Here is a 27,594-nt window from a genome sequence, read left to right as displayed (position 1 = left end):
CAAAGAAATGTATAAGACTACACTGTAGTTATAAGAAAGTTTTGGCAAGACTATGGGCGTTTTCAAGTCAAATACACCCAGGAGAGGAATCCTGCATCTTGCAGGAATGGGCTTGTCTTAGTATTCTTACCACTCTTAGTCACTGGCTGGGGAGCAGCCAATGTAGGAAGTGTGACCTTGGGAAGAATGCAATGATACATCTGGAGTACATGATCTGGGACCATCAGTCAATTAGTATCCAAGAAGTACATGCTTCCACTGCCATACCTCACATGCCAAAGGAAAAGGGGGGATCTTTTTTTTTTTTACAAGAATTTACTTATTTCCAGCTTTATTGAGATATTGACATATACATAAGTTTAAGGTATATGACATGATGATTTCACACATGTATGAGGGCAAAATGATAACCACAATAAGGTTAGTTAACTCCTCTGGGGGAAACATCTTTGAGGAGAAATCAGCAGGTTGACACACTCAATAAAATAGCCCAGCTAGACCACCCAACAAGGAATGAGGTCCACAAGTCCCAATCCCTGGGGACTAAACTAAGCTTTTTAGTTTCACACTTTCAGATATACTTAGCCAAGAGTCCCTGAACACTTGAAGAAAGTCTCTCCTATGAAAATCAGAGACCATAATAAACACAAACAATGATCCAAAACCATCAAATCACAACCTAAGAAAAATCAGAGGTTATGCAAGGAGAAGAAAACTTAAACGTATATTTCACTGCTAGGCTCAGGAAGAAAAAATAGGCTATCACATCCAAGAATAGAACAGGATATATAATATATATATATATATATTTTTTTAAGAGAAATTAAAAGGATGAAACCAAATGAAACACCTAATAAGTAGGTTGAAGATATAGTTGAAGAAATTTTCCCAGAAATTTAAGTAAAAAGATGAAGAGATAGAAAATAGGAGATAAAAGAAAATAATGGGCACCTGGGCAGCTCAGTGGTTGAGCATTTGCCTTTGGCTCAGGGCATGATTCCGGGGTCCTGGGATCGAGTCCCACATCAGGCTTCCTGCATGGAGCCTGTTTCTCCCTCTGCCTGTGTCTCTGCCTCTCTCTCTCTTTCTATCTGTGTCTCTCATGAATAAATAAATAAAACCTTAAAAAAAAAAGAAAATTAGAGGAGCATTATAAGGATTCAACAGCCGATTACAGGAATTACAGAAATCCAGAAGAGAGAAGTGGATGGAGAGAAAAGTCATCAATGAGATAATTCATGAAAAGATCCCACAACCAAAGTGCATGAGTTTCCAGACTGAAAGGGCCCATAAAGTGTCCAACTCACAAAAGAATAAAACTAATCCCAGCTCAGGACATATCGTTTTGAAATTTCATAAAACCATGGGTAAAATAGAGAATTTAAAAGTTTTTTCTTTTTAATTTTTTTTATTGGAGTTCAATTTGCCAACATATAGCATAACAGTGCTCATCCCAAGTGCCCCCCTCAGTGCCCATCACCCAGTCACCCCAACCCCCCGCCCACCTCCCCTTCCACTACCCCTTGTTCATTTCCCAGAGTTAGGTGTCTCTCATGGTTTGTCACCCTCACTGATATTTTCACTCCTTTCCCTTTATTCCCTTTCACTAATTTTTATATTCCCCAAATGAATGAGACCATATAATGTTTGTCCTTCTCCGATTGATTTATTTCACTCAGCATAATACCCTCCAGGTCCCTCTACGTAGAAGCAAATGGTGGGTATTTGTTGTTTCTCATGGCTGAGTAATATTCCATTGTATACATAGACCACATCTTCTTTATCCACTCATCTTTCGATGGACACCAAGGCTCCTTCCACAGTTTGGCTATTGTGGACATTGCTGCTATGAACATCGGGGTGCAGGTGTCCCAGCGTTTCATTGCATCTGTATCTTTGGGGTAAATCCCCAGCAGTGCAATTGCTGGGTCATACAGCAGATATAACTCTTTGAGGAACCTCCACACAGTTTTCCAGAGTGGCTGCACCAGTTCACATTCCCACCAACAGTGCAAGAGGGTTCCCTTTTCTCCACATCCTCTCCCACATTTGTTGTTTCCTGTCTTGTTAATTTTCCCCATTCTCACTGGTGTGAGGTGGTATCTCATTGTGGTTTTGATTTTTATTTCCCTGATGGCAAGTGATGCAGAGCATTTTCTCATGTGCTTGTTGCCCATGCCTATGTCTTCCTCTGTGAGATTTCTGTTCATGTCTTTTGCCCATTTCATGATTGGATTGTTTGTTTCTTTGCTGTTGAGTTTAATAAGTTCTTTATAGATCTTGGATATTAGTCCTTTATCTGATACGTCATTTGCAAATATCTTCTCCCATTCTGTAGGTTGTCTTTGAGTTTTGTTGACTGTTTCTTTTGCTGTGCAGAAGCTTTTTATCTTGATGAAGTCCCAATAATTCATTTTTGCTTTTGTTTCTTTTGCCTTTGTGGATGTATCTTGCAAGAAGTTGCTGTGGCCGAGTTCAAAAAGGGTGTTGTCTGTGTTCTCCTCTAGGATTTTGATGGAATCTTGTCTCACATTTAGATCTTTCATCCATTTTGAGTGTATCTTTGTGTATGGTGTGAGAGAATGGTCTAGTTTCATTCTTCTGAATGTGGATGTCCAATTTTCCCAGCACTGTTTATTGAAGAGACTGTCTTTTTTTCCAGTGGATAGTCTTTCCTGCTTTGTTGAATATTAGTTGACCATAAAGTTGAGGGTCCACCTCTGGATTCTAATTTTTTTTTTCTTAAAGAAGGAGAAAATATAAGGTTTTTGATTATTTACAAAGGATCAAAACTCAGAATATCATTGGATTTTCCCACAGCAATACTAGAAGCTAGGAGGATTATAGCAAAGTCTTCAATGTCTTGAGGTAGAAGAATTTGTAATCTGTACTTGGCCAAATCCAGTCAGTTAATTGTCAGCATAGAAAAAAGATACTTTCAGCTTTGCGCAGTGGCAGTATCGTAGCCAATGAGGTTTATCCAAGGCGCGATTATTGCTAATTGAAAGAAAAAAGATACTTTAAACTATGTGAGGTGTGTTTGAGGGCCCATAGCTGGTGTATTAAATTAAGAATATGTAGATTATGACCTGCTGAGTGAAGAGGCACAAGAAACCCACACAGGGTTGACTGGTAACTGCCTCAGCATTTGAGCTCCCAATTTGAGAAGAAAAAACCTGGGGTCCTTTTGATCCAAGGCACAGTTTATTGTTTTTGTTTTTGTTTTTTTTAATTTTTAGAGAGAAAGAGAGCACATACTCCTGAGCGGGGGGAGGGGCACAGAGAGACTCTTCAGCAGATTCTCTGCTGACCAGGGAGCCCAACTCCTGTGATCATGACCTAAGCTGAAATGAAACTGAGCCACTCAGATGCCCCTGAAGGTGCAGTTTTAACACATACAATGGAAGTAAAATCACAAGATGTGCTACTTACAGATCCCAGAAGCAGGAGTAGGTGTGGGGTAGGGAGTGCAATGAGCTGGGGGAAAGGCAGTCCTCTGTCCCAGTGGCAAGGAAACAGAAAAATACTTTTATGTGTTTAGATTTATCTAGGCCAAAACCATGATCCATAAACTCATGATACAAATTATTATTTCTAAATAAAAAACCTCAACATTGTCACTAATAACTTTAAAAAGCAAGTGTTATACTTCAAAATTATGACATAAATTTTACCATTTCTCCCCCCCGAGATGATTAAATTAAGCACTGTCTCTGCAGAATATAATAGAAATGGAAATAATTTTACTATATTGGATGGATGCTTGTAAGGTAAATTTTTCATTTGAATCAGCTTTGTAGTTTATTTACTCCTAGACAATCTTTAGGATTAGAGGGAACTGGAGGGAAGATACTAGAATGTAGTTTTTACTCACATATGATTTATGGTTGTTTCAACTAAAAGGTGTCAATTCACACTAACTTACAGATCTTAGAGGTTATAAAATCATTCCTGCAGGAGCCAAGGAGATTCGAGAATTCTTGTCATAGATTGCAAATAAATGGACACAAATTCTTCCCAGTGCTTCCGTGTAGGTGGAGTCTATTTCTCCATCCCTTGAATCTGGAGCATGGCATATGACTTGGCTTGGCCAATGGGACATTAGTAAATGACATGTTTGCATGCTGAGAATACAAGTAACCTTAAGAAGATGAGAGACCATTGCAGAGAGAAGCTTAGCCATCCCAATTGCCCCAGATGAGTCCAACTCCCACCTAATCCACCAACTAACTATAACTGCAAGAGCAGTAGAATAGCTTAAAGCCACTGAGTTGTGGGGTGAATTGTTGTGAAGAGCAAATGTGAACTCTTACAGTTCGGACGCCTATTTTTGTCATGAGCTCTAAATAGTGTATCTTTTATATGATATATAAAACTATAACATTTTATTTAATATTCATTATTTATTAAATATTAAATTATAATCTATTTATTTAACAATATAAAAATAGGACATTTCAACTATGTAACAGTGCCATGACCCAGTGAACTGTTTAGGTGCCAGTCCCAAGGATACAGGCAACAAGCACTGGATTTTTTTACTCTGTTCATCCAAGGGTGGTGTAGTCTTTAGAATATTTAATCCAAGTCTCATATTTTTAAAAAAAGCATTATTGAAGTATAATTCTTGTACCATAAAATTAACCCTTTTAAAGTGTACTATTCATGAAGGATATTCTATTTTCTTGTGATGTTGTTGGTTTTGTTATAAGGGTGATTGTCCTCATAAAATGAATTGAGGAGTGTTCCTTACTCATCTATTTTCTAAAAAGGTATTGATAGATTTGGTATTATTTTTTCCCCTTAAAATATTTGATAGATTTCACCAGTGAAGACATTTGATCTGGCCTTTTCCCTGTGGGAAGATTTATATTTACTAATTCAAGTTTTTTACCCTGATATATGTCTATTTGGATCTTTTCCTTTTCTCTTCAGTTAGTTTTAGTAATTTGTTCTCTCCAGGAAAGCCTCCATTTTCAACTATTTTTAAAATTATCAGAATTATGATGCTCATAATATTCTCTTAGAATACTTTTCATTTTTGTAAGGTCTATAGTATTCTCTCTTCATTTCTCATTTTGGCAATTTAGGTCTCTTTCTTAGTCTAGCCAAAGGTTTATCAATTTGATATCTTCAAAGAGCTGACTTTTGGGTCTTTTTCTCTATTTCCTTATGCTTCAGATTTTTTGATTCCTATTTTTATCCTGTTTCCTGATTTCTACTTAATTTAGGTTTGATTCACTTCTCTTTTGCTACCTTCTTGAGATAGAAGCTTAGATTACTGTCTTTCTTCTAATTTTAAGCACTTAATGCTACTAATTTCCCTCTAAGCACAGTTTTGGCTGCTTCCCTTAAATTTGATATGTTGTATTTTTGTTTCCATTCAGTTCCAGGTATTTTCTAATTTTCCTTGTGATTTCTTCTTTGTCCTATGGATTACTTAAAAATATTAATTTCCAGTTATGTAGGGCGGGGGTTTCTCAAATTTGTTTTTGCTAATTCCATTGTGGAAAGAGAAAATAACTTGTATGTTTTCAGTCCTTTAAAATTTATAGAGATTTGTTCTGTGACTTGCCTTATGATGTATACTGGACAATGTTTCATTTGTCTGAAAAGGATGTATATTCTGCTGTTGGGAGTTTTCTGCATATGTCAAATATTTCAGTATTGGCTGATACTGTAATGAGGGTCTTCTATATCCGCCTTTCTTTTCTCTTGTTTATTGCTGAGAAAGAAATTTGAAGCCTCCAACCACAAGTGAATTGTCAATTTATCATTTCAAGGTCCATATAGCGATTTCACAAAGGGCTCAATAATGTCCAACTCAGGCCAGTGCCTATCCCTCGTCCCCATTAATGGAGCAAGGAGCACTTGTAACTGGCATCGTAAACATGCCCATCTCAGCGGTCAGCCGACACTCTTCTGTCGCCAGAGGGTCAAAAAAGAGCTCCTCAAACTGTCAGAAAACAGACCACGTCGGTATCTAATTCCAGGAGACTCTTCACCTTCAGGCTTAGGGGGATGAACTTCACTGGGTAGAAAACGCAGGGTATGGGCAGCCCGGGTGGCTCAGCGGTTTAGCGCCGCCTTTGGCCCAGGGCATGACCCTGGAGACCCAGGATCGAGTCCCGCGTCGGGCTCCCTGCGTGGAGCCTGCTTCTCCCTCTGCCTCTCTCTCTCTACCTGCGTCTTTCATGAATAAATAAATATTAAAAAAAAAAAAAAAAAAGAAAGAAAACGCAGGATACAAGGGAGACTTGTTCTCAGATCTGTTAGCTTATCTGAGAGGTATAGCGCAGGACAGGTTACATAGGTTAATCGACATTATACAATGAATCTCTCGAGAGTATCGCACGTAGGAATGGAAATGATTGGGAAGAGCATTTAACCCAAATCATTCCCCTAATAATGAGCCAACCTTAATCAAACAAGAACACCTCAAAGGACCCGACTTCCAGCCATGCATTAGCAGAATAATTCTTCAAGCCTTGCTTAGGTTTCCCGGGGGGGAATTCAGTCATTTTCAGCCTTCCCTGCAACTCAAGTTATTTCTCTTCGCAACCTAACCACGCGGCTGGGCAGTCCTAATTCAGGCGTTCCCTGCAAACGTCGAGCCAAAGAGGGCGGCGGAAGACGGTCCCGCAGCCCAGCTCGAACCGAAGGCTGGCCCTTGCCAATTCAGGAATTCTCGGCGGGGTCTGCACACACAGTTTCACGCAGATTTCCCCTCGGAGGCCCACGGCCGGAGTCCCCACCCAGCCCAAGGCCGGGAGGATGCCCCACCCAGGGGCAGGCCGGGCCGGCCCCCGAGGCCGGTCTAACTGGTTAGGACGGCCGGAGCCTGCTGGCACAGAAGGGCTGCACTTCGGGAGCTGAGGAGCAGCCGGCCAGAGCGTGCAGAGAAAAGCGCTTCCCTTTCTCCAGACCACCGGAGGCGCTGCCCGCCAACCCGTCCTCGGCGATCTCCGCTCGTGGTAGGTAGGTGCCGCCTCCCACCCAGTCCCCCAAGACCGGGAACTGCGCACGCGCCCGCTGAGCCCTCCGCGGCGCATTCTCTCGCGCGCTCCCTCAGTCTCCTCAGCGAGCCTCTGGGCCGAAGTAGGCGCGGTGCTTCCTGGGTGTTGTAGTGTGGCTCCTCGACGGAGGGCCCTCTTGTAAACTGGGCGCTGGGCGTCCGAGAACTACGCCTCCCAGCGTGCCGCGCGCGAGGGCACAGGGCGTTCGCCCTTGACGGCTTTAGCCGTCAGCGCAGAGAGGAGGACCCAGGAAGCCGGCAGCGGCGGGAGGAGGGAGTGCGCTTGCGCGGTGGGCCGGCTCGTCGCGTTCTGTCCCAATCATTGTAAACAGGCGGAGGCTGGGGCGGGGTGGGAATGGGGCGCCCGAGGCCGGCTAGGGGCGCAGCGCAGGAGGCGCCTACGGTGGCTGCGGCGGCACGGTGAGCGCGAGGCGGCGGCGGCGGCGGCGGCGGCGGGGCGGGCGGTCGCGCGGCGGCAGGCGCAGGTTGGTGGCGGGCAGCGGCGGCGCGCAGGGGTCGTGGCGGGCCCCGCGCCCCGGGGGAGCCTCTCCTGCGCGCCCCGCCGCGGCGTCTGTCAGGCGGCGCGCGGGGCTGGCGGTGGGGGTGGGGGGCGTGGCTGCCCGAGTGCGGGCTCTTCCCCGGCAGGCTGCTCCCCGGGGGTCGCCCGGCTGCCGGCCGTTCCTCCCACTTGCCGGCCGGGCCTCCCTCGTGGCGTCGGCATTTGGGATTCGGTGCTCTCGGGGTCCGGAGGGGGGAGTCGGGAGCCGGCCGCTCCCCGCGGAGTCCCCAGGCCTCGGCAGCGCCGGGACGGGGGACTCCGCCTTTTATATAATCACTCTTTCCTCATCGCCCCCGGAATATTGAGCGGCCCCAGGACCGGCCCGGTGCACCGGGACAAGGCTCCCGGGGTTTCCCTCCGCTGGCACGAAGCACCGGGGCTCCTTTGGGTGCTGCGCTCTCGCGTTCAGGTTTCCCTGCGGATGGACGGACAGATCTGGAGTTGAGAATTCCTTTTACAACTCAATTTCAAGTATGCTTGTGCCAAAACGCTCTTATTGAGGACACTTTTTTTTTTTTTTAATTTATCGTTGTAGGAATGGAACAGGTTTTTCAAAATACTCCACACCTCAGTCTTAACCTGAAGTAATTAAACGCTGTTTTGAGTTTTGGGGTTCATTCCTTCAGGGCCTCCCTCTTGGCCAAGCAGCTTGTTTCCTCTAAGGCCTGGTTGAGTCTTTGAAAGTAGTTAGAATGTTAACTCGAGGTAGTGTGCGTGTGCCTTGTAAGAGAGGCACAGTCGTCTGGACGGGGAGTTCACACATCATCCAGCCTCACCAGAAGAGCTCTCACTGAATACTTTGGAGTGGAGTGGGCATGCTCGCTTGCTGCAGCACTTTCCGTAGCCTTCCATCATTCTTGGCGGTTACTCATCAAGTATTTAAGTGGTGGTAAGGAGCACGCTGACTTTTGGGTTGGTGATCATGGAGGCAGCCCTGCTAACGCAAGCAAATGGGACTGTGAATAAGAAAAGTAACCTCCCTTGACGCCTTTCCGGTTGTCTTGGTGATTTGCTAGTTCCTTTCTGAGTGTCTTTCTGAAAATGAGTAATTGCTGTAAACGGTACTGGCAGTAGGAGAGGTAGGAAGGAAGTTAAAGTGGTTCCCACTTTTCAGAGTGACCCATAGGTTTACGTGGGTGGACTAGTTTAATAGTAACTAACAACCCGAGAAGTAATTCTTTGAACAAAGTGTCTCGAAGCAATGTGACATACTTGGCTCTTTTCAAAATAGTATCTCTCATTTTAGATCTAATTTGGAAAACTAGAAGTAGTATCAGAGAATCAATACCAACTTTAATTTGCACCCTTATATTTGCACAGCTGTTTGCTTGGCAAGGGGAGATGGGGCTTGAAGGTATTCAAAAGTATGTTCTTTTTTGTTGTTGTTGTTGTTTCTTTTAAGATTTTATTCATTTATTCATGAAAAACTCAGAGAGGGAGAGAGAGGCAGAGACACAGGCAGAGGGAGAAGCAGGCTCCATGCAGGGAGCCCGACGTGGGACTCGACCCCCCGTCCCCAGGATCACAACCTGGGCGGAAGGCGGCGCTAAACTGCTGAGCCACCCGGGCTGCCCTGTTCTTTTCTTTTTTTTTTGAAAGAAAATTCCTGATAGAAACTTTAGTATATGTGGAAGGAATAAAGAAGAACGCGGATCATTTAGAGGAATTACTGTGTTAGCAGGTACTATGGCAGGTGAGGAGGACTTACAGATGGATAAGGCTGTGCCCCTGCTTTCTGGGTGATAAGACTTTATCTCTTACTTGAACTGTTAGCAAGTACAATATGTTTTTAAGATTACTTAGAGAAAGTATGGGGGTATAGAGGTGTACAAAGGAGATAGTGATCAGTTTCCTAAGGGAAGAGAGAGATGGAGGAAGGTGGCAGTGGTAAGGAGAAAGTGTGTACAGGAGGGGATGCAAACAGTAAGAAAGGACATTTAGGTAGAAGGAACAGTGTGAGCAGAAGCATGGGAGTCTCCGCTTCCATAGTGAGTTGTAGGATCTGCAGGTATAGCTAGTGGGCAGGGGCCAAATTATGGATGGTCTTATACACGGTTGAAGTAATTTCAACTTTTGTCTTACAAGCAAATAGAAGTCACTGAGACAGGATAGGGAAAACAGAGGCCTAAGCCAGCTCAGCCCATTTTAACTCCCTCCTATGTGTCTAGTGTTACATTAGGTACTTTATGCTTTATGTCCTTAAACTTGAAGGTTTAGGCATGACTGAGGCAGAAAATGAGGAACTTAAGGCAGAAGGAAAGCTGAATGTGATTAGAGAGCGTGGAACACTTCGGAGAGCTGGAAGCCATTCTCTGCAACTATAGCATTGGATTTATGGTGGTGAGTTGCACAAGAGGAGGCTGCACAGATAGATCCTTGAGTATTGCATGACATTCTAAGGATTCTAGAATTTTTTCCCCTAGAATATAGATAATAGAGTTTATGGATTTTAATCAGGAAAGAGTCATAAAATATTCATCTTAGATCATTCTGGTATTGTAGAGTGCAGATTTCAGAAGGGATGGAGGGAAGATACGGCAGGGTGCAGAAAGACTGGTTAGGAGTTTTTGTACTAATTGAGGTGACAAAAAAAAAAAGAGACAAAAAAAAATAATTGAGGTGACGAGTAAGGTCCTCAGTTAAACCAAGGCAGAGTCAGTGGAGATGCGAAACAGTAGATTAATAGCACAAACATTTAGAAGGTAGAATTCGGAGGATTCAGTTACAGTTGGATTTTAACTTGGATCATTGAATAGACAGTGGTAAACTGCAGTTGACCCTTGGACAGTGTGAGGGTTAGGGACACCAGCCCTCCCCTTGCAGACCTCCCCCTTGCAGTCTAAAATCCGCATATTACTTTTGACTCCCCCAAAACTTAATTACTAATAGCCTATTGTTGACTGGAAGCCCTACTGATAACTTAAGGTCAATTAACACATATTTTTATATATTATGTATTGTATACTATATTTTTACAATAAAGCTAAAGAAAATGTTACTGAAATCATAGGGAAGAAAAAATACATTTATAATGCTGTATATATATGTGTGTGTGTGTGTGTGTGTATATATATATATATATACACATATATATATATATATAAACAACCAAACACATTTGAGTAGACCCACACAGCTCAAACCCTTGTTGTTCAAGGGTCAACTGTACTGACACAGGGACTTCAGGAAGGGGAGCCAACTGGGGGGAGGAACAGTATTTCAGCTTTTGGATATGTTGAGGAGTTGTCTATGAAACATCCAGGTGAAGCATCAGCTATAGAGTTGGGTGTGTGGGTTTGGAGTCGAAGAGAGAGGTCTTGCTATGAGGGTCAGCAGGCTATATTATAGGTGGTAGCTGAAATCTTTGATTTCTGTAATACCATGTAGGAAGAGCTTACCAGTGGAGTGTAGTTCTGGAAATAGACAATGGAGAATAACATTTAAAGCCAGATAGAGGAAGAAGACTTGGAAAGGGAAATTCCTAAGTATTTAGAGATGCAAGGAAGTCGTGAGAAAATGTCATATAAGCCAAAATGTAATCATTTCAAAGGGAAGCTATGCTTCACTACTAACTCTCCAGAAAAAAGAAAAAAATTTTAAAATAGGAAGCTGTACTTCAAATGCTTTGAGAACTTGAGTAAAACAAGGATTATTAGGAGTCTGTTGAATTTGATAACTAAGAGCAGTTTTGTAACCTTCTACTTAATGCTACCATTTGGGGAAGGGGCTAGTTTCTTTGAATTGGGAAGTTAATGGGAGATCAGAGAGTGAAGAAAGTAAATGTGGATTATTTCAAGAATAAACAAATCTTAGCTGTGACAGGAAGACTGGAAAGAGGTGTTAGCAGATGGTAAAAAGGTTTAAGAGAGTGATTTTTAACATGACAAAGACTTGAACCTGCTTTTTTCTTATGACAGTTTTATTGAAATGTAATTCATATAAAATTCATCCTTTTAAAGTGTACAATTCAGTAGTTTTTAGTATATTTGCAGAATTATGCAGCCATTTCCACAGTCAACTCTAGAACGTTTTAATTACCTCAAAAAAGAAACCTTTTACTCATTATCAACCACTCACCATTTCCTCTGCTCCCACCCATTAGCAACCACTGATCTGCTGCTGTCTCTGGATTTGCCTGTTCTGGACATTTTATATAAATGGAATCACATATGTGATTATTTGTGACTGGTTTCCTTTTCTCAGTATAATGTTTTCAAGGTTTATCCATATTGTAGCATATATCAGGACTTCATTTCTTTTTATTGCCAACTAGTTTTCTATTCCTGAGTTATACCATGTTTTGTTTATCCGTTGATCAGCTGGTGACTGAGTTGTTTCTCCTTTACAGCTATAGTGAATAATACTGGTACTGATACTCATGTGCATGTTTTTATGTGGATGTATGTTGCTCCTAGGTGTATACCTAGGAATAGAATTTCTAGATCATATGGCTACTCTTATGTTTAACGTTTTGAGGAACTATCAAAGTGTTTCCCAAAGCAGCTGCACCATTTCATTTATGCAGTGTAAGGATTCTGATATCTCTACAACTTTACCAACACTTGTTATTTTCTGGCTTTTAAAATTTTAGCTGTCCTAGCTTGTGTGAATTGGTATCTCATTGTGGGTTTGATTTGATGATGTTGGCCATGTTTTCGTGTGCATATTGGCCATTTGTCTATTTTCTTTGGAAAAATATCTATTCAGTTTCTTTGCCCATTTTACAGTTGGGTTGTTTGTCTTTTTGTTGTTGAGTTGTAAGTGTTCCTTTATATATTCTGGATGCTAGAACCTTTTCAGAATATGATGTGCCGATATTTTCTTCCATTCTTTAGGTTGTCTTTTTACTCTCTTGATAATACCCTCTAATATACAAAATTTTAAAATTTTGATGAAATACAGTTTATCCATTTGCTTCTTTTGTTACTCATGATTTTAGTGTCATATCTAAGAATCCATTGTCAAATCCAAGGTTGTGAACATTTACACTATACTTCTTCTAAAATTTTTTTGGTTTTAGTTTTTATATTTAGTCATTGATTCATTTTGAGTGAATTTTTGTGTATGGTCTGAAGTATGGGTCATTTTCTTGCATATGGAAATCCAGTTGTTTTATCCCCATCTGTTGAAGAGATTATTTGAAGAATAAATAAATCTTAGCTGTGATGACTGGATATTCTTTTTGCACTGAATAGTCTTGACACCTTTATTGATAATCAGTTGACCATAGATGTTTGGGTTTACTTCTGGGCTCTCAAGTTGATTCCATAGGTCTGTATGTTTATACTAATGTCAGTTCCACATTGTTTTGATTACTCTAGTTTTGTTGTGCCTTTTGAAATCAGGAAATGTGAGTCTTCCAGGTCTGTTCTTTTTCATTTTTTGTGTGTGGTTATTTAGGGCCCATTGCAATTCCATATTAAACTGAGGATCAAAAAACAAAACAAAACAAAACCAAAACAACAAAACTGAGGATCATCTTTTCCCCACAAACAAAATTTTTTTAAAAATTTCATTTTTGGAATGTTTGTTGCTGGTGTGTGGATATGTACTTTATTTTCTATCTTCATCTTTTTTTTTTTTTAAGATTTTATTTATTCATGAGACATACACACACACACACACACACACACACACAGAGGCAGAGACACAGGCAGAGGGAGAAACAGGCTCCATGCAAGGACCCCGACGTGGGACCCGATCCCGGGTCTCCAGGATCATACCCTGCAGCACTAAATCACTGCGCCACTGGGGCTGCCCTATCTTTATCTTTTATCCTGTAACTTTGTTAAACTCGTTTACTAGTTCCAATAATTTTCTAGCATATGCTTCTTGTTTTCTGTGTAAGATCATGTGATCGGTGAACGAACAGAGACAATTTTAATTCTTTACCAATGTGAATGCCTTTTATTAATTAATTTTTATTTTTTCTTAATTGCCATGGCTAGAAGTTCCAGTTCAGTATTGAATAGAAATGGCAAGGACAAACCTCTTTGTCTTGTTCCTGGTCTTAGGACAGCTTCCAGTCTTTCACCATTAACTGTAATGTTAACTCTGCATTTTTCACTGATACCCTTTATCAGTTGCCTCTGTCCCTAGTTTTTCAGATGTTCTGTTAAATGTTTGTTAAGATTTCTACATATTTTTTAATTAAATTTTTTTCCTGTTATTGATTTTCATTGTTCTTTCATTGTGGTTGGAGAACATACTTTGTGTGCTTTAACTCTTATAAAATTTATTCAGGTTAGTTGATAGCCTGACATATGATCTGTCTTAAAGAATGTCCCAAGTGCACTTGAGATGAATCTGTATTCTGCTCCTGTTGAGTGGCATGTTTTGGAGATATCTGTTAGGTCTAATTTGTTTGAAGTAATGGTCAAGTTTTCTCTTTCCTTATTGATGTTTTGCCTGGTTGGTTTGTCCACTATCGAAAGGGGGATAGTGAAGTCTTCAACTATTGTTGAACTGTTTTTTCCTTTTGATTTAGTCAGTTTTTTCCCTCTTGCCTTTTAAGGTTCTGTTATTAGGTGCATATACATTTATAATTGTTATCTTGTTGCTCTACCATTTTATCATTATGTAATACTCTTTATCTCTTATATTTTATTTTAAAGCATATTTTGTTTGGTATTAGTATAGTCAATCATATCAGTTCTCTTCTGGTTACTGATTGCATGAAATATCTGTTTCCATGCTTTTATTTCAACTTGTGTCTTAGAACTTTGTGGGCAACATATAGTTGGATCTTTTTTTTGAGATTATATTTATTTATTCACGAGAGGTACAGAAAGAAAGGCAGAGTCCTAGGCAGAGGGAGAAGCAGGTTCCCCACAGGGAACCTGATGTGAGACTTGATCCCAGGACCCCTAGGTTCACCACTTGAGCAGAAGGCAGACACTCAACCACTGAGCCACTCAGGTGCTCTACTTGGGTCTTTTTTTTTTTTTTTAAATCTGTTTTGCCATTATCTGCCTTTTAATTTTGGGAATTTAGCCCATTTAATTTTAAAGTAATTACTGATTAGGAGGAAGTTCTGCCCTATTGCTGTTTATCTTTTATATATTTTAAATCTTTTTTATTTTTCAATTCTTTCATTATTGCTTTCTATGTTTCTTTGCAGTGTACTATTTTAATTCTTTACATTTAATTTACTATATATTTTTGAATTATTTCTTAGTGGTTGCCCTGGGATTCCAAGGAACATTTTAATTTGTAATAGTGTAGTTCAGATTAATACCAGTTTAATTTCAACAGTGTATAAAAGCTATTCCTATAGCTCCATTCTCCCCCCCCCCCCCATGGTACTTTTGTCACAAGTTGTATCTTTTTTTTTTTTTTTTTTTTAATCTGTGTATTCAAGAGAGACACAGAGAGAGAGAGGAAGAGGCAGAGACACAGGCAGAGGGAGAAGCAGGCTCCATGCAGGGAGCCCGCTGTGGGACTCCCATCTCAGGACCCCGGGATCATGACCTGAGCCAAAGGCAGATGCTCAACTGCTGAGCCACCCAGGCTTCCCACAAGTTGTATCTTTATACATTGTATGCCCATCTCATGTGAAATTGTTGCTTTATGCCGGTGTCATTCAAATCAAAAAGGAGAGGTAAGAGATACAAAAGAAAAATACATTTATTTTTTATATTTTCTAAAGATTTTATTTACTTATTTGAGAGAGAGAGTGAGTACACAGGTGGGGGGAGCAGAGAGCCTTATGTGGGGCTTGATCCCAGGATCCTGAGATCATGACCTGACCTGAAATCAGATGCTTAACTGAGCCACCCAGGAATCCTGAGAAATACATTTATACTGTTTTTTGAAATTGGCATGTCTTTTATATTTACCTATGTAGTTACTTTTACCATTGTTCTTTTTTTTGTTTTTAAAGGTTTTATTTATTTACTCATGAGAGAGACAGAGAGAGAGGCAGAGACACCGGCAGAGGGAGAAGGAGGCTCCATGCAGGGAGCCTGATGGGGGACTCGATCCCGGGACCCCAGGATCACACCCTGGGCTGAAGGCGGTGCTAAACTGCTGAGCCACCTGGGCTGCCCTGTTCTTTATTTCTTCGTGTGGATTCAAGTTACTGTCTGGTTTTCTTTCATTTCAGCATGAAGGACGTCATTTAGCATTTCTTGTAGGATAGATCCATTAGCAATGAATTCTTTCAGATTTTCTTCCTCTGAGAATATATTATTTTTTCTTTTAATTTTGAAAGATAATTTTACAAGGTAAAGATTCTCAGTTGACAGGTTTTTTTTTTTTTTTTTCCTTTTAGCATTTTGATTATGTCATCCCACTGTCTTCTGCTTTTATGGTTTCTGATGAGAAGTCAGCTGATAATGATAGTGAGGATCCCTTGTATGTGATGAGTCACTTCACTGTAGCTTTTTTCAAGATTCTCTTTTTGTTTTTGAACTATTTGATAAATATAGTGTGCCTCGGTGTGAATTTCACTGAATTTCTCCTGCTTAGAGTTTGGTAAGCTTCTTGGATTTGTAGATTAATGTATTTCATTAAATTTGAGAAGTTTTTAGCCACTGTTTCTTCAAATATTATTTCTGGTCTTTTCTTTCTCTCCTCTCTTTTTGGTACTGCCATTTTGCTTTTGATGTGCCAGATGGTGTCCCACAGATCTTTTAGACTTTGTTATATTTTCTTCATTCATTTTTTCTTTCTGATCCCAAGGCTGATATATCTTTAAGATTACTTGTTCTTTATCCTGCTTTTTCAAATCTGCTGTTAAGCTCATATAGTGAATTTTTCATTTCAGTTATTATACTTTTCAATTCCAGAATTTCTATTTGATTCTTTTAAAAATTTCTGTCTCTTTGTTAATATTCTTTATCTGGTGAGACAGAGTTCTTATGTTTTCCTTTAATTCTTCAGACATAATTTCCTTTTGCTTTTGAACATATTTATTTGAAGTCTTTGTCCAGTAAGTCTAATGTCTGGGATTCCTTAGGAAGAATTTTTAGTGATTTCCTTTTTTTCCTGTGTTATGGGCCTGTCTTTTTTCTTTACATGTATGCATTTTTTTGTTGTTGAAATTGGACATTTTGAGCATTATAATATGGCATGTTCTAGGAAATTAGACTCTCCTTTCCCCCTAGAGATGTTGCTACTTGTAGCTGTTGTTAGTTTGTTTAGGAACTTTTCTGAACTAATTTTGTAGCGTATATAATCTTTGTCATGTGTGCCCACTGAAGTTTATGTCTGTGTTCTGTCAGCTAATGATTGAACAGGTGTATCCTTAAACATTTAGTACCAACAATATCCCCTAGTGTCTTCAGAAGGGTCTTGTGGTTTTGTTGGAGTATTTGTTCCTTGAGCACTGGCCACTTTACAACTCTAGTTAGCCTTAATTTCCTGTTTGTCTAGAGGTGAAGGTCATTCAGAAATGAGTGTAGGGACTCCTTGGATAGGATGAACTCAGGGAGAGCCATACTGAGAATCTTAACCAAATAATCGAAAACAAAGACAGAGAGAGAATCTTAAAAGAAGCAAGAGTGAAGTGACTCCTTACATACAAGGAATCCTCATATTTAACAGCTGACTGTTCTGACTTCTTACCGGAAACTATAGAGGCCAGGAAGTGGTGAGATGACGTAGTCAAAGTACTGAAAGAAAAAAACTGTCAACCAAGAGCTGGCAAAATTTCTCAGCATGTGCACAGCCCTGGGCATACACATTGTGTCCTAGATTCAACAGGAATCTGTTGAAGCTGTTCAAGGTTCTTATTTCTCAAAATATCTCATTGCCCAGACTTTCTTCTCAAGGTGTTTGGTCAGTTTGTTTGCCCCAACTGTTAGTCATTGTGTCAGGCAGCAGGTACTGAAATTGTCTGCCTGCTTATGTTTTTGACAAACATCCTTTGTGTTCTGTAGTGGCGTTAGCTCTGGAGGAAGTCTGAGTTAGCAGCATTAGGTGAGTTAAAGCAAGACTTTTCAGCACATCTTCCAGGGAACCACTAGATCGGTCAAAACAATTCCAGTTTGTATGTGAATGAGGTTTGTTTCGCCATCCCAGTACCAGGAATGTGGGCTGTTGTTTTCATGGTCACCGCTGATCTGCAGAGTCCAGGATAGGAGAAGAGTAAGTTAAATGCTATAAAGCTCTATGTTCTTACCCAGATTTAGCTGTTTTCCTGGAATAAGTACTCTCTGGATTGCTATAAGTTTTTGGTTAGTTTCTGGTGTTCTGGAAAAGTTGATTCTGACAGTTTTTAGTTGCGTTTGCCATTTATTATTCCAGCGTTTTGTGAACATTACTCCCCATTTGTTTATTATACTATACTTATTTTTGGGCTATATGTATTAGTATAAATCAAGTGAATTTTATGTTTCATGGAGCATACAGAGGGTCAGTATATTCTCTTTTTCAGTGCTTTATTTTTTAAGGATTTTAGGTACTTAGATGCAATATAAATAAAGGCTTTCTGGCCATTATAAACACTATAATAAGCATCCTTTTACTTAGATTTTTGGTTACTTTGTGTATTTGAGGCTAAGATTTTGATGGTGGAATTGCTAGGTGAGAATATTCATTTTTGATAGATTTTTTTGATTTCCCTTTAAATTTCCCAGGAAATTAAGGCTAACTAGAGTTGTAAAGTGGCTAGTGCTCAAGGAACAAATACTCAAAACACTCCAGTTTATACTTTAACCAGTAGTATATGGGGATATCTCTTTATACCTTTCCATTATCTTTCCATTATTGGGTATCAGATTTATCTTAAGAAAATTTGTGGTTGAAAAGAGCATCTCTTTAATTTCTTATTCCTTCATTTTTGTATTATTTTACTTTTTTTTCTATTGAAGTTCAGTTTGCCAACATATAGTATAATACCCAGTGCTCATCCCATCTTTATTTTCTTTTTTTTTTCCTAAAGATTTTAATTTATTTGAGAGAGAGAGAGAACAAGCTGGGAGGTGGGGCATAGGGAGACGGAGAAGCAGACTCCTTACTGATCAGAGAGCCCCATGTGGGGCTTTGTCTCAGGATCCTGGGATCATAATCTGAGCCAAAGGAAGACACATAATGGTTGAGTCACCCAGGCACCCCTATTCCTTTATTTTCAAAATATCTTTTTAAAAAAGATTTATTTTAGGAGCTGCCCCGCCCCCGGCGTCCCGGGGGCCGGCCTTTGGATGGGGAGACCTCGCTGGTGGGGCGGCTTCAGCTGGCCCGGTGTGGCCGCAAGGCGGCACAGCATTCTGAAATTTTTTGGTCGTTGCAATGATCTTGATCGGGAGATGAGAAAATGCTTGAAGAATGAGTACATGGAAAAGAGGACCAAGAGCAGGGAGCATGGCAATGCGATGAGAAAAAGACTTTTTAATCCCGTAGAGGAATCTGAAAAATAAATTACAGGCATACCTTGAAAAAAAAATAAAATAAAAAAGATTTATTTTAGAGTGGGTGAGAGGGGGAGGGACAGTGAGAGAGGGAGAATCTCAAGCAGACTCCTTGCTGAGTGTGGAGCCTGACACAGGGCTTGGTCTCACAACCCTGAGATCAAGAGTCAGACGCTTAACCCTTAATTTAAGATTTTATTTTTTTGACAGAATGAGCATGAGCAGAAGAAGAGAGTGAGTCAGAGGGAGAGGGAGAAGCAGGCTCCCTGCTGAGCAGAGTGTGCCATGTGGGGCTTGATCTCAGGACCCTGGGAACATGACCTGAGTTGAAGGCAGACACTTAACTGACTGAGCCATCCAGGCACCCTGCCTTCATGTTTAAAATATCGTTTTGAGGGCAGCCCCGGTGGCTCAGCGGTTTAGCGCTGCCTTCAGCTCAGGGCATGATCCTGGAGTCCCGGGATGGAGTCCCTGCATGAAGCCTGCTTCTCCCTCTGCCTGTGTCTCTGCCTCTCTCTCTCTCTCTCTCTGTGTTCTCTCATGAATAAATAAGTAAAATCTTTAAAAAAAATACCTTTTTTGTACATACCTTCTACCATGTTTTTTTTTTAATTCTTTAATTCTTAATTCTTTAATTTTTAAAAAATTCTTATTTATTCATGAGACAGAGAGAGCAGGGGGTGGGGGGTGCAGAGACACAGGCAGAGGGAGAAGCAGGCTCCATGCAGAAGCCTGATGAGGAACTCAATCCGGGGACCTGATCTGGGGACCATGTCCTGAGCCAAAGGCTGACGCTCAACTGCTGAGCCACCGAGGCATCCCTTGTTTTTCTTGTTAAGAAAATTTTATAAAATATTTGCCATGTCTAAGGGGTGCCTGGGTGGCTCAGTCGATTGGGCATCAGACTCTCGATTTTAGCTCATGTTGTATCTCAGGGTCATGAGATCTGAGTCCTGTGTCAGGCTCTGCTCTCAGTGGGGAGTCTACTGGAGATATTTTCTCCGTCCACTTCTCTCCCTCCCCCTGCTTCTGCACATGTGCGAGCACGGTTTCTCTCTCTAAAATAAATCTTAAAAAAATATTTGCCATGGGGATCCCTGGGTAGCGCAGTGGTTTGGCGCCTGCCTTTGGCCCAGGGCGCGATCTTGAAGACCCGGGATCGAATCCCACGTCGGGCTCCCGGTGCATGGAGCCTGCTTCTCCCTCTGCCTGTGTCTCTGCCTCTCTCTCTCTCTCTCTCTCTCTCTCTCTCTGTGTGACTATCATAAATAAATAAAAATTTATTAAAAAAAAAATTGCCATGTCTAGTACCAGTATTTTTTCCAAGTTTCTTTGTGGCTTTTTAAATTAGTATATGATGGGGCACCTGAGTGGTTCAGTTGGTTAAGCATCCAACTCTTGCTTTCAGCTGAGGTCATGATCTTAGGTTGTGAGATCGAGTTGTGTCTGGCTAGTGCTCAGTGTGGAGTCACGCTGGAGATTTTCTCTGTCCCTCTCCCTCCCTCTCGCCCCCTGCTGCCCCCTGCTGGCGAATGTTCTCTTGCTGTCTCTCCAAATCTTTTAAAAATGTTAACAATTTATAATAAAAACTTTAAAGAATTTGTTTATGATGTTTTAAAAATGTACTTAAGGGGACGCCTGGGCTGCTTTAGCGGTTAAGCGTCTGTCTTTGGCTCAGGGCATGATCCCATCATCAAATCCCACATTGATTTAAAAAAAAAAAAAAAATCCCACATTGGGCTCCCTGTGGGGAGCCTGCTTCTCCCTCTGTCTGTGTCTCTGCCTCTCCCTCTGTGTCTTTCATGAATAAATAAATAAAATCTGTAGAAAGAAATAAAAAATGAAAATGTACTTAAGATTTTTTGAAGTGTTTTCAAATTGACAGTCAAAAAGAAGGTAAGAAAAGCTTCCTTTTTTCATATTCTTGTACGGGGTAGAAATATAGTTTAGAAAATCTCAAGTTTTGCCCAGACATGTTTATGCTCTTGCTTTTTTATAGTTAATAGCACAGTTAAATATTGGCTAATATTACTACTTACTGAGTACCTCCTGTCTGAGGAATTTCATTTTATTAAATCTTGGCTATGTCTTGCCAGATGTCAACATTCTTTTGTACAGATAAGGATATTTGGTCCCTGAAAGGTGATGGCATTTAGTCAGAACCCATAATTATGTTCCAGATAGAGCTAAGATTTGAATCCAGATTGTCTCTGAGGCTCTAGAGCCCATATACTTCCTATTTACCAAATTATCTCTCCATAAGGTATTTCCCAGTTTCCTTGCAGAGGGAAGGGGAGCTGGGTGAGACAAATAATACAATTGTGTTTTTCTCAGCCACTAAAAATACTACCAAAGGAATAGTATTTCTTGTATGTTCTTGCAGAGATGTTTTATACACAAAGAAAGATGTTTGTATAAATGTGTATAATTTTTTTAAAAGATTTCATTTATTTATTCATGAGAGACATAGAGAGAGACAGAGACACAGGCAGAGGGAGAAGCAGGCTCCATGCAGGGAGCCCAATACGGGACTTAATCCCGGGACTCCAGGATCACAACCTGAGCCTAAGGCAGACGCTTAATCGCAGAGCCACCCAGGTGTCCCTAAATGTGTATACTTTTTGAAAAAGATTTATTTTAGAGAGTGTGTGCGTTTGCGCAGATGAGTAAGAGGAGAGGTAGAGGGAGAAAGAGAATCTCAAGCAAACTCCCCACTGAACCTGGAGCCTGACGCAGGGCTTGATTCCACAACCCTGATCACAGCCTGAGCCAAACTGAAGAGTTGGTTGCCCAATCAACTGAGACCTGCAGGTGCCCCTAAATATGTATACTTTCTATTTCTACGCAGCTTTTTTTTTTTTTTTAAGATTTTTTATTTATTCATGAGAGACAGAGAGAGAGAGAGGCAGAGACACAGGCAGAGGGAGAAGCAGGCTTCATGCAGGGAGCCCGACGTGGGACTCGATCCTGGATCTCCAGGATCACGCCCTGGACTGAAGGTGGTGCTAAACCGCTGAGCCACCTTGACTGCCCAGCTTTTTTTTTTTTTTTTTAAAGAAAAGATGTATTTACTTATTTTAGAGATAGCATGCAGTGGGGAGAGGCAGAAGGCAAGGGAAAGAATCCCAAGCAGATTCCCTGCAAGGGAGGAGCCAGATGCAGGGCTCGATCTCATGACACTGAGATCATGACCTGAGCCAAAATCAAGAGGTAGCTGACCAACCAACTGAACCACCCAAGCATCCCACTATTCTAAACAGTTGTAATACATGAAATGAGGGAATATGTATTTGTTGAGTACTTGTTGTATGCCAGGTTCTACTAGGCCTATTTATATTTGAGGAAAGTTCTTAAAACTGGTTACGTTGAAAAGTTGTGCAAAGATTTAAAAATGAAGCTTTTACATAAAAACGTTAAAAATACTAGTAAAACTCATTTATAATTGTTTTCAGAGTTATTATCATGGTATGATGAAGCATCACAGTTCATTATGAATTGAATGTTAGATTAATTTAAAAACACTGAAAATTGAGAAGCAGATATTGTGACAGGTTGAGAATAAAACTGCATACTGTTGCCTCAAAAATGAGGTATGATTGTCAGTTGTAGAAGCTAGTTTTGTGTGACCAGGGTTTTCCTCTTAACCTTTTTATAGATAAGAATCTTCACCAACCTGCCAGCGGTGGGTGCCTTTAGATAAATGCAGTTGGATACGGAGCTACTAAAGAAAAGAAAGAGAGCCAGGGAAGATGAGGGAAGAAAGACTTTGTAAGGAAGATTCATAAATTATAGCTGTAATTTTATTTTTTATTTTTTTAAAGATTTTATTTATTCATGAGAGACAACAGAGAGAGGTAGAGACACAGACAGAGGGAGAAGCAGGCTCCTTGCAAGGAGCTGGATGTGGGACTCAATCCCAGGACCAGGATCATGCCCTGAGCCAAAAGCAGATGCTCAACTGCTGAGCCTCTCGGGTGTCCCTATACCTGTAAATTTATTTATTTATTTATTTATTCATTCATTCATTTTTGCTGGGTACAGTATACTTTATTGATGGTACATGACAAGGTAGGGCTCCCCAAGCCCCTCCCCTTTCTCGGGGTCTAGGATGTAAATTGGAGGTCAGGAGATTCTCAGTGTGTTGGGGGATTAAGTTGGGGCAGGGACTCCCCAGCAGCTGAGGGCCTCTCTCTTCCTCTTGTTCTTGCTGGAGCTGGTGGTCCAGGAAGCTCTTACTCCTTGGAGGCCATGTGGACCATGAGGTCCACCACCCGGTTGCTGTAGCTGAATTCATTGTCATACCAGGAAATGAGCTTGACAAAAAGGTCATTGAGGGCAATGCCAGGCGTCAAAGGTGGAAGAGTGGGTGTCACTGTTGAAGTCGCAGGAGACAACGTGGTCCTCAGTGTAGCCCACGATACCCTTGAGGGGGCCCTCCGATGCCTGCTTCACCACCTTCTTGATGTTGTCATATTTGGCAGGTTTCGCCAGGCAGCAGGTCAGATCCACAACTGACACGTTGGGGGTGGGGACACGGAAGGCCATGCCAGTGAACTTCCCGTTCAACTCAGGGATGACCTTGCCCACAGCCCCGGCGGCACCAGTGGAAGCAGGGCTGATGTTCTGGGCAGCCCCTCGGCCGTCATGCCACAGCTTCCCAGAGGGGCTGTCCACGGTCTTCTGGGTGGCAGTGATGGCATGGACAGTGGTCATGAGGCCTTCCATGATGCCGAAGTGGTCATGGATGACTTTGGCTAGAGGAGCCAAGCAGTTGGTGGTGCAGGAGGCATTGCTGACAATCTTGGGGGAGTTCTCATACTTCTCGTGGTTCGTGCCCATCACAAACATAGGGGCATCAGCAGAAGGAGCAGAGATGATGACCCTCTTGGCCCCGCCCTTCAAGTGAGCTCCAGCCATCTCCATGGTGGTGAAGACCCCAGTGGACTCCACAACATACTGAGCACCAGCATCACCCCATTTGATGTTGGCGGGATCTCGCTCCTGGAAGATGGAGATGGACTTCCCATTGATGATAAGTTTCCCGTTCTCAGCCTTGACTGTGCCGTGGGTAGAATCATACTGGAACATGTACACCATGTAGTTGAGATCAATGAAGGGGTCATTGATGGCGACAATATCCACTTTGCCAGAATTAAAAGCAGCTCTGGTGACCAGGCGCCCAATACAGCCAAATCCGTTCACTCCGACCTTCACCATTGTGTCTCAGGGACGCGGCTGGCACCGCATCAGAAGATGCAACTGTCTGTCGAACGGGGAAGAGCAGAGAGCCCCTATACCTGTAATTTTAGATGTTGGTGATATTAAGTAGTTTGTTCCAAAGTTGAAATAGTGAATCAAGAACGTTGACTTTCTGCCTAGGAAAATTCTAGGAAACAAAAGTATGGTTATAAAACTGGAGAAAAGGCTCATTGAAGCTCATTTTATTATCCCATTTCTATGGTAACACAATTGAAAAGCAGCAGATGCCATCTAAGTTTTCAACTTAAGTTTAGCATTTTAAGAAAATGAGTATATTATGACATTATATTTAGCTTCCTCAGGTAATTTTTTTAAATTAAAAGACTATTTTTAAAAACAGTTTTAGATGCAAAATTGAGTGCAAGATATGGAAATTCCCATATACCCTCCACCCCCAAGCATGCATAGCCTCCCCCATGATCAGCACCGCCCCCCCCACTAGAGTCGTACATGTTACACCTGATGACCCTGTATTGACACATCATAATCACCCAGTCCATAGTTTACATCAAAGATCATTCTTGGTGGGTTTGGACAAATACATAACGACATGACATGTACCCATCATTATGGTATCACACAGTGTTTTCACATACCCCGTGTGCTCTGCCTGTTGTTCCCTGCCACCTCCCTCAGCCACAGCAACCATCGATCTTTTAGGAGTTTCTGTAGTTTTGCCTTTTCCAGAATGTCATATAATAGGAATCAGTATAGTATGTGGCCTTCTTAGATTGGCTTTCACTTTGTAATAGGCACTTACAATTCTTCTCTATTTAGGATTCTGCTCATTTATTTTTAGCACTGAATAATATTCTGTAGTCTGGGTATAGCATAGTTTATCCTTTCACTTTACTAGAGGGCATCCTAGTTTCTTTTAAGTTTTAGCAATTATGAATAAATATAATTCTCTGAGTTAGCTGCCATAAACATCTTTTTTAGGGAGGTATAACTGACATATAATGTTACATTTATTTCAAGAATATAGTGTAATGATCACAAGAAGTCTAATTAACATCCATCACCATATGCAGTTACAAAAACATTTTTTAAAGAAAAATAATTTTAAAAAATCTAGCTTTGTTTTGTCTAGGTTCATCACTTTTTCTCGTGACATATATGGAGAATTTTCATGTTTGTCATTTGTACGTCTTCTTTGGTGTCTGTTGTCATCTTTTGCCTGTTTTTAAATTGGTTTTCTTGTTGAGTTTCAAGAGTTCTTTTACGTAACTATTTGTACATAACAGTTGTTTATTACATTAATAGTCTTATGAATATTTTCTTCTAGTCTGTGGCTTGTCTTCTCATTCTTGGTCTTAAGTCTCTTAATTTTTATGTTCACTCTCCCACTCTTCCTCCTCCCCCCCCCTTTTTTTCTTTTTTTGCGAATATTAACTAAGGAAACTAAATTTTATACCCTATAGATATTGAGTCTTAATCAGATTAAGGTTTTGTTTGCTTATTTTTGCAAGACTGCTGTGTGTGTCCATCAGAAAACACATTAAGGCTTGGTTTCTTTCTTTTTTGTGTGAGATCTTATGAACCATTGGTAATCATTGCCAGTATTTATTTTTAAATTGCTGATTAAGTGGCAATAGTCCATTTCTTCATTTATTAAGTGAAAGATCAAAGAAACTTGTTGCATCAACATTTTGTATAGGAAATTTAGAATAAATGTTTTCCCCCCCTTTATTTACCAGCTATCCTAAATAATGAGATGGTAGTCTAGCATCCTCCAAAGTGACCAATGAGTTTAATTTTTCACTGCCATTATGAACTCATAGATTTAAATATACTTGATACTTTTTAGTTAATTGCAATTATTTTATTAATTTTTGGCCAGTGGGAGCATCTTCTAGTTAGCTTTGGAGTCCTTTTGACTTGATTCCAAGCATCTTGCATAACTTTTTACTTTCTTTTATGACATGGTATTTCAGCTTCATCTTGTACATATCCTGCTCTTAGACCTGGTGTCAGCCTAATGGAAATACCTAATAGTTCCATATGTTTTATTGGTAGGGTCGCATAACTTCATGTGTACTTACGTCATGACATTCAGTAGACATTTGAAAAAATACACATAAATTGAAAGAGAATAATATTTTTATTTCACTCTTAAATAACTAATGGTTTGCCTGCTGGATACTGTATATATAAATACTTTGTAATCAGATTGGACGTAGCCACTCTTATTTCTTGTCTCATGTTGATTTTCTCTCGGTACTTTAAAAGAAAATTATGGCTATTACTCCCCAAAATCCCACTTCACAAAGATATGGCATTGAAAGGAATGTAGCTCAACCTAATGTTGAAATTGAACTTCTTTTAGCTAGTAGTTTGTACAGCGTCTGACAGATGTTGGGTACTCTCTTTGTCTCAAATTGAAGATACCCCATGGCTGTATATGACTTGGCTTATGATGCTCTGGGTGTCTCAGTGCACTGCTTGGGAACCATAGACTAGATACTTCTGCCCAGTTTCTGTTGTAACTAGTGGTGTGCATTTTAAGTTTTTGTTTTGTTTACTAATCTCTATACCAACCTGCGGCTTGAATTCAAAACCCCCGAGATCAAGAGTTACATGCTCTTCTGACTGACTGAGCCTCCCAGGTGCCCCCAGTGGTGTGCATTTTATTTTATTTTATTTTTTTAAAGATTTTATTTATTTATTCATGAGAGACAGAGAGAAGCAGAGACATAGGCAGAGGGAGAAGCAGGCTCCCTGCAGAGGCTTAATGTGGGACTTGATCCTCAGACCCCAGAATCACGTCCTGAGCCGAAGGCAGACGCTCAACTGCTGAGCGTCCCCAGGTGTCCCATGGTGTACTGTTTAAAAGTTATTGTTAAGGTTTTTTGATTGTTCCATTCTCCAGTTAGTTTCTCATTTAAGATTTACTTGAGAATAGATTATGTGATTATGAAATGTGACAGGAACCCATCTCCCTCCATCCCCCAAGGAATATACCATTCCTTTAAAAATGGTTTGTTTATTAATTACAGAAGGATATATTTTTTAAAGATTTATTTATTTATTTATATTGACACGGAGAGAGAGAGAGAGAGAGGCAGAGACACAGGTAGAGGGAGAAGCAGGCTCCATCCGGGATCATGCCCTGGACTGAAGGTAGCGCTAAACCGCTGAGCCACCCAGGCTGCCCCTTACTGAATGATATTTATTATAATTTTTTAAATGAGAAAACTTTTTTTTTCTTTGTATTAGAGTGACAGCTAGTGATAGCACTTTTGGTTTTGTTTAAAGGCTTTTGTTTAAAGGTTTTGTTTAAAGGTTTTTCTTTAAAGGTTTTGTTTAAATGTCCAGTGTGCATTTTCCCCTGATACTTAATAAATGTATATATTCTTTGATTTGGACAGCTGTATGTAAGACTGAATTGTGTCCTTCCCAGTCTTTCACTT

General features: G+C 40.7%; 1 protein-coding gene and 2 pseudogenes across 4 annotated transcripts in view; 2 read left to right on the top strand and 1 right to left on the bottom strand.

Moving 5' to 3' along the window:
* Window positions 1–2,940: 2,940 nt before the first annotated feature.
* Window positions 2,941–3,059, top strand: LOC140636165 (U4 spliceosomal RNA; annotated as a pseudogene).
* Window positions 3,060–6,813: 3,754 nt separating this feature from the next.
* The window catches only part of RALBP1 (ralA binding protein 1), a 55,449-nt gene continuing 34,668 nt past the window's right edge, over window positions 6,814–27,594 (top strand). The window contains exon 1 of one of the 4 annotated variants that reach the window (XM_072828716.1): window positions 6,814–6,978. The gene's annotated coding sequence lies outside the window, so the exon portion shown is untranslated. The other 3 variants (XM_072828718.1, XM_072828715.1, XM_072828717.1) reach the window with 3 other exon arrangements.
* LOC140634629 (glyceraldehyde-3-phosphate dehydrogenase pseudogene) lies at window positions 22,916–24,378 on the bottom strand (annotated as a pseudogene).

The sequence above is a fragment of the Canis lupus genome, chromosome 6 (genome assembly GCF_048164855.1).
Source record: "Canis lupus baileyi chromosome 6, mCanLup2.hap1, whole genome shotgun sequence".
Taxonomy (NCBI): Eukaryota; Metazoa; Chordata; class Mammalia; order Carnivora; family Canidae; genus Canis; species Canis lupus.
Note: the sequence above shows the minus strand (reverse complement) of the source record. Positions and strands in the feature narration are given on the sequence as shown.